The following is a 7,641-nucleotide window of genomic DNA, read 5'->3' on the forward strand; positions in this document are numbered from 1 at the left end:
AGACAAATCACAGCTTTATCATTAACCCAGGTGCAACCTTTTTACTTTTAAGCTTGAGCGATCATGCTAGGGGTTTCTGTGCTCTGCCAAGGGTGATGTAGTGCCTGCTATTGTTCGACTATTTGAGATCATAGTTTCAGACCAGAGTCTCACGGTGTGTGTGTGTGTGGGGGGGTGCTTTCCCAGAATGGAGTCTCAAGTGCTCCAAAATGGAGTCCCTACTGTCAAGGTGCTACTTCAACACCACTGTACATTATCATAGCCTAGGAAACTTCCAATTTTTCCACTTCTACAAAATAGTGACACTTCTTGTTGTCATTTTATTATAGATATCTTTTTTTTTTAATTTGATAGGTAGAGTTATAGACAGAAAGGTCTTCCTTCCGTTGGTTCACTCCCCTAATGGCCGCTACAGCCGGCACTGCGCCGATCCGAAGCCAGGAACCAGGTGCTTCCTCCCGGTCTCCCATGCAGGTGCAGGGACCCAAGCACTTGGGCCATCCTCCACTGCACTCCCGGGCCACAGCAGAGAGCTGGACTGGAAGAGGAGCAACCGGGACTAGTACCCAGCGCCCCAATGGGACTAGAACCCGGGGTGCCGGCGCCGCAGGCAGAATATTAGCCAAGTGAGCCATGTTACCGGCCTTATTATAGATATCTTAATGTGTATGAAGTGTAAACTCATTGTGATTTGTTTTACTTTTCTCTGTAGGTGATGTTGAGAATCTTTTCATTTGCTTATTGACCATTTGTGTATCTTCGGAGAAATGTTTTCCAGATCATTCGTCCATTTTTAAATTAGAAGCTCTTTTTTATTATTAAGTTGTAAGTGTTCTCTCTGTATTTGAGATACTAGGACCTTATCAGACAGATGATTTGCAAAAAATTTTGTCCTATTCTTTGAATGCTTTTTCAGTTCTTTGATGGTGTGCTTTGAGGCAAAAAGTCTTTAGTTTTGTATATTTTTTCTTTTGTGCTTGCACATACTGCTTTATCTGAGGACACAGATATTTAAACCTAAGTTTCCTTTTTCGGAGTTTTATAGTTTTGGCTCTTCAGTTTAGGTCTTTGACCTCTTTTGATTTAATTTATTGTATGGTATAGGAAAGCACCCAATTTATTTCTCTTGTATGTGAATATTCAGTTGTAGGACCACTTGTTCAAAATACTTTTCTCCACTCCCCCATTTAATTACATTGATACCTTTTTGAAATGTAATTACTTGTAAGTGTAAAGACTCATTTCTAGACTCTCAGTTTTATTCCATTCATCTCCATGAGTATCCTTATGGTAGTATCACATTGCCTTGATGCTATAGCTTTGTAATAAGTTGTGAACTTGGCAAGTGTGATTCCTTCCATGTTGTTCTCTCTCAAGATTGTTTTGACTATTCTAGGTTCCTTAAAATTCTATGAACATGAGATGACACCATGGTTTCTTAATCTCCCTTGCAAATAGAATTGGTTATGTTAGAGAAGACTGGAGAACAGATGTTAGGTCATGTTAGGTCATGTCCAATAGAAGGTGAGGAAAGTGTCCCAGAAGCTTATTTACATTCTTAAAAGGATGTGTCACTCCTCCTTCCTTTCATCCTTTGTTCTGCTGGTTGAAAAATCAGAGGTGGTGGAAATTAGAGTTACCACCTGTTCCCATAAATTGGAAGCCACCTATTAGGAATGAAAGGGAAATAAGATACAAGGAGTCTGAACTCTACCACTGAGCCACCAGATTACTCATGAACCATCTACATGGCCTTCTAGGTGAGAGAGGAATTTCTGTTTTGTTTAAGGGTGTTATCCATTTGGGTCTCTTCATTGTTGTATCCCATCCTGTATCCTGTCTAATACATCCCCCTCTTTTGTACTAGAGGACTTCATTTTCATGTATATTTATTTAAGCACAAATACTATTTTTTTTAACAGAGTGGATAGTGAGAGAGAGAGAGAGACAGAGAGAAAGGGCTTCCTTTTTGCCGTTGGTTCACCCTCCAATGGCCGCTGCGACCGGCGCATCTTGCTGATCCGAAGGCAGGAGCCAGGTGCTTCTCCTGGTCTCCCATGTGGGTGCAGGGCCCAAGGACTTGGTTCCATCCTCCACTGCACTCCTGGGCCACAGTAGAGAGCTGGCCTAGAAGAGGGGCAACTGGGACAGAATCCTGCGCCCCAACCGGGACTAGAACCCGGTGTGCTGGCGCCGCAAGGTGGAGGATTAGCTTGTTGAGCCACAAATACTATTTCTAGAACAATATTGTACCTTATGATTTTCAAAATGCTTTTTTTTTTTTGACAGGCAGAGTGGATAGTGAGAGAGAGAGACAGAGAGAAAGGTCTTCCTTTGCCGTTGGTTCACCCTCCAATGGCCGCTGTGGCCGGCGCATCGTGCTGATCCGAAGGCAGGAGCCAGGTGCTTCTTCTGGTCTCCCATGCGGGTGCAGGGCCCAAGGACTTGGGCCATCCTCCACTGCCTTCCTGGGCCATAGCAGAGAGCTGGCCTGGAAGAGGGGCAGCTGGGATAGAATTCGGTGCCCCAACCGGGACTAGAACCCGGTGTGCAGGCGCCACAAAGTGGAGGATTAGCCTGTTAAGCCATGGCGCCGGCCCAAAATGCTTTCATATATATTTATTTTATTCTGTGATCTTATAAAATACTGAGCAAAGATTTTTAATACCTTGTAAGTGAGGAAGATGAGGTTTAAAGAGGTTAAGCAGTCTGCTCTAAGTCACATAGCTACAGTGCAGACATCTTGAATGTGTCGTTTCTATTACTCCTATGCACTTTTTGGTCCTGTATACATTTTTCACCTACTATATTCCTTTCCTTTTCTTTTTTTTTGGATACAAAAATGACATTTATTAACTTAGTTTGTACAACACCTCGATTTAGTCAAACCAAAAAGTCTACACAAAGACTTAAGTTAAATCTGTAAGATTCCATTCAGCACATATTTCACACTGCAGATAGGGAAGGACACTGCATTTTGCTTAAAACAAAACAAAAAAGCAAAATGGCTCCAATCTGATTTTGTAGTAGAGCACAGACCTGTGGGAAGCCCAGGCCAAGTGAGGCACTGTGGTTGACCTATTACGATGTTAAGGGTCAGCATACTGCCCAGACATCAGCCCTTGTGTTAGCTTCTTTGCTTTTAAGGCAATAGTCTTTGGAAACTGAAATCACTCTGCTACAGCCTTTTGAGCAATGGCAGCATTTTCCAAAATCTCCCTTTTCCATTCTTCATAACCCTGTGGCAAGTCTTCATCTTTCTGAGGTTTGTGTGAGGTCTCTACTGTCATTTCTGTTTTCTTTGCTGGCAATTCATCCACTGCTTTCTGTTTTTTCTGTGGTGGAGCAGCTAAATCTCCAGGTTCTCTGTCAATCTGTTGTCCAATCTTCTCTAATTGTTTATACAGTCGGTCAAATATGGCTTTTTTTTTTTTTTACACCAGATGCAGCTACCATTTTGTTTTTATCCACTTTTAGTTTTAGAATCTTGCATGCTGAGAGTACTGCAGCAGTGGTGAAAAGCGGCCTGGACAAATCAAGATCTATTTGCTGTGTCTGAGGAAGACTGGATTCATACCTTTGCAGTATCTTTGAAGCCATGTTCACTGCTTCTGTACAGCTAAACTGTACTGCTAGGTCTCTGATTCCAATATTTGAATTCAAGCCCAGTAAACACTCAAAAGATTTAAGAACAGCTCTGATACATCTTCTTGTTCAAACCAGAAAGTTTAATTAAATAAGCCCTGTCCAACGGGTACTTCATACAGGAAGCACGAGGTCCAGGCACATGAGCGCACTGCTGGTTTCGGTGGTGTGGGCAGAGAGGCAGCACACTTCAACTGGGACAGTCGTAAGGACTCCTCTGCTTTGCTCAGCAGGTCGGGATCGGAGAGGCCCAGCCACGGGGCTAGGCGTTCGAGGAGCCCCTCCTTTGCTTTTCTATAACAACTGTGTTATACATAAACATACATAGGAAATAATCTATTTGTTAATTCATCCAATCAACAAATAATTTCAAATGAAACACATGGAATACATAGTACACACTTAGATAAAGTTCTTTAAATGCATAATTTAAAAGTGATATTAAAATAATTTATAGTGTAAGATGTTGGCAGTGTTCTTATTTTTAAAATTTTTATTTCTTTAATTTATTGAAAGGCAGTAAGAGAAAGAGAGCAAGGGATCTCCTATCCACTGGTATGCTTCCCAAAAGCCTATAACAGCTAGGGCTAGACCAGGCTGAAGCCAGGAACCTGAAACTCAGTCTGAATTTTCCATGTAAGTGGTAAGGATCAAAGTACTTGAGCCATCACCTGCAGCATCCCAGCGTGCACAACAGCAGGAAGTTGGGACTGAACGCAGAGCTGAGACTTGAACCCAAGGACTCTGATATGGATTTGGGTGTCCCAAGCAGCATCTTGACTACTGAGCCAGATGCCCATTCCTGTAGTGCTCTTCTTGTTACCCCTGCAGTATTAACTTTACTTATCAATCAGATCACTTTAGTAAATCCATTTATTTGCCACTTACGTTTAGATTATTGATTATGTTTACAGGCGACTAATCTAACTTTCCCTTTTCAGTTAATCATTCTACAAAAGATATATTTAATTCAAAACACTATTTATAGAGAAATGGGAAAGAGAGAGGGAGAGGAGGGTGGGAGGAAGAGAATAACATTATGTTCTTAGAATTGTATCTACAAATCACATCAAATCTGTTAAAAACTAAAATAAAAATGAAAAAAAGAAAAAACTCAATTTATAATACTAAATTGAAGTAAGTGTTTATAGTCGTGCTGGCACCAGACTACAATGCCTAAATGACCTAAGAAACAAACATAATCTTTTACAGGAATTTGGGAATCTGGAAACTTCTTTCAACATGATTTAGCTAATCCCTCTTGATTTTATAAAAATTATGGATGTACAGCGGAGAGTACAGATCAAAATGCAGAACCTACTGGGTGGAAGCTGCTCATCTAACAACGTTGAACTCTCAGGGGCTAGAAAGAAACAAGTGACAAATTTCCTTTAGAAGCAATATCATAATTTAGTTCTTGTGTATTACCATAGAGCAAGTTTTATCTACTAAATATAACATAAACAGTATAAGGTATAACAGGAAACAAACCACCCTTTAAGAGAATGGTGGCAAAAAGAGAATATCCTAGAAACTATGAAGAAGTCTGAATGTATAAAAATAAGCAAATGTAAAGGATTATAGATATAAAAGAATAAAATAAAGAACAATAGGATGTATATAAAAGAAAAGGCAAATTAAAAATGAACCAGTTAGCCCTCTGAAAGTGAAATAAACTTATTGACATAAAAGAGGTCAATCACAGGTGCTATAGAAGAGAAGAAGCAGTTCACACTTGGGATTCTTGATTTGAGAAAATCTTCCTGTATTAATTGACTTTTGGTCCACTGCCAACCACTTGTACATTTGGTAGCAAACAGCAAATAAGCTTTCATTTATTTCCACCTATTTACAGCTACTAGGACTTGGCAGATATCATTTAAAATCAACTTGTCTCGCTCTTAGTTGCAAATTGGGTTCAGGTCTGTTCTACATTTCTGTCATAAGTACCAGTGGCTACCTGAGACTTGTTCTGATGAGAAAAGCTGAAGTGCAAAAAACAAAGTTTAGTCATGCAAGCACCTTTCTACTCTCTGGTTCTGTGATGTCTGCTAACATTTCCTCGGCCAAAGGAAGCTGTATGGCCAATCCCAACATATTCGCCTCTCTGGAAGGGGAAAGAATGAAAAATCTGTTGAAAAAAATGTTTTAAATCTAACCTACCATCTAAGCCTGCCATTTTAATCACAAATATTCATTCATCAACCGTATGTAAAATATATTCATTTCTATTTCAAGACCCCCAAAACTCTTTTTTAAAAATATTTATTTTATTTGTTTGAAAGACAGAGTTACAGAGAGAGGTAGAGACATAGAGAGAAGTCTTCCATCTGCTGGTTCATTCCCAGATGGCTGCAATGGCTGGAGCTGTGCTGATCCAAAGTCAGGAACCAGGAGCTTCTTCTGACTCTCCCACGTGGGTATAGGGTTCCCAAGGACTTGGGCCAACTGCTTTCCCAGGCTATAGCAGAGAGCTGGATCAGAAGAGGAGCAGCCACGACTAGAAGCAGTGACCATATGGACTGCCAGCGCTTCAGGCCAGGGCTTTAACCCGCTGTGCCACAGTGTTGTCCCCACCCCCCGCAAAAACAAACAAACAAACAAACAAACAAAAACAACAAACCTCTTACTAATCATGACACCAGATTTTTAAGATGCACAATTTAAATCACGTTGAACATGTCTCTGTGATTCAAAGACCCAAAAAACATAAAGGATAAGATATCTGCACTCACACAGTTAGCATATGATGATGGAACAAGATAGCATTACTATAGTAAACACTCTTATTTGGAAAGGAGAATGATTACATATAGGAATCACTGATCCACAGCACTTCCAAAATCTTGTTAGGAAAATATTTCCAGGTTCTTCCCACCTTGTGGGATGTTCCTTGATGGGAGTTCAGTTCTGTTTATTGGTAAATACTTGCTGCCTATGCTTCTCCATGACTCTTTGCTGTGTTGTCTGGTGGGGAAGGGGTCTCTTCCTTTTTCATCATGTTCCTGAGCCATTTCTGAAGAGTGCTGTTCTTGGTGGCTAAGATGATTTCACAGTGTGATCCCTGCTTGTAGAAACTGGGGGCTGCCGCATAGATCTGCGGAGCTGGCATCCCATATAGGACCCGGTTTGTGTCCCGGCTCCTCCTCCTCTGATCTAGCTGTCTGCTATGGCCTGAGAAAGTAGTGGAAGATGGCCCAAGTGCTTGAGCCCCTGCCCCCACGTGGATGACCCCAGAAGAAGCTCCTGGCTCCTGGCTTCCGATTGGCCCAGATTAGCCCAGCTCTGGCCGTTGTGGCCATTTGAGGAGTGAAGCAGCAGATGAAAGACATTTCTCTCTCTCTCTTTCTCTCTCTTGCTCTCTTCCCTTCTCTCTTTGTCTGTAAATCTGTCTCTCAAATTTTAAAAACAAGAAAAAGAAAAAGAAAAGAAAGTTGAGACCCAAAGTTCTTTCTATACGTTAAAAAGTCTCTCTGGATCTGTGGTGATTTTTCTAGTATAGCTTTTCTAAAGAAAAGCATGGATTTTATATGTATTTGATTCAGTTAATGCTGCATGCCTAAAGCCTTGCCCAGAATTCTCTGTGAGATACAGTTATTGTGACTGTTAATTTGACTGGGCTAAAGTATGCCCAGATAGCTGGTAAGACATATTTCTGGAAGAGATTAACCTCGGGGGCTGACGCTGTGGCACAGAGGGTTAACGTCCTGGCCTGAAGTGCCAGTATCCCATATGGGTGCTGGTTCTAGTCCCAGCTGCTCCACTTCCAATCCAGCTCTCTGCTATGGCCTGGGATAGCAGTAGAAGATGACCCAAGTCTTTGGGCCCCTACACCCACATGGGAGACCCGGAGGAAGCTCCTGGCTTCTGACTTTGGATTGGCACAGTTCCAGCTGCTGTGGCCAACGGGGGAGTGAACCATCAGATGGAAGACCTCTCTCTGCCTCTCCTCTCTCTGTGTAACTCTGACTCTCAAGTGAAAAATAAATTAATCTT

General features: G+C 41.5%; 1 pseudogene; it reads right to left on the reverse strand.

The window, feature by feature from the left end:
• Positions 1-3,049: 3,049 nt before the first annotated feature.
• LOC133768043 (origin recognition complex subunit 6-like) lies at positions 3,050-5,742 on the reverse strand (annotated as a pseudogene).
• Positions 5,743-7,641: the final 1,899 nt, after the last annotated feature.

Source organism: Lepus europaeus, chromosome 10 (assembly GCF_033115175.1).
Source record: "Lepus europaeus isolate LE1 chromosome 10, mLepTim1.pri, whole genome shotgun sequence".
Classification (NCBI taxonomy): Eukaryota; Metazoa; Chordata; class Mammalia; order Lagomorpha; family Leporidae; genus Lepus; species Lepus europaeus.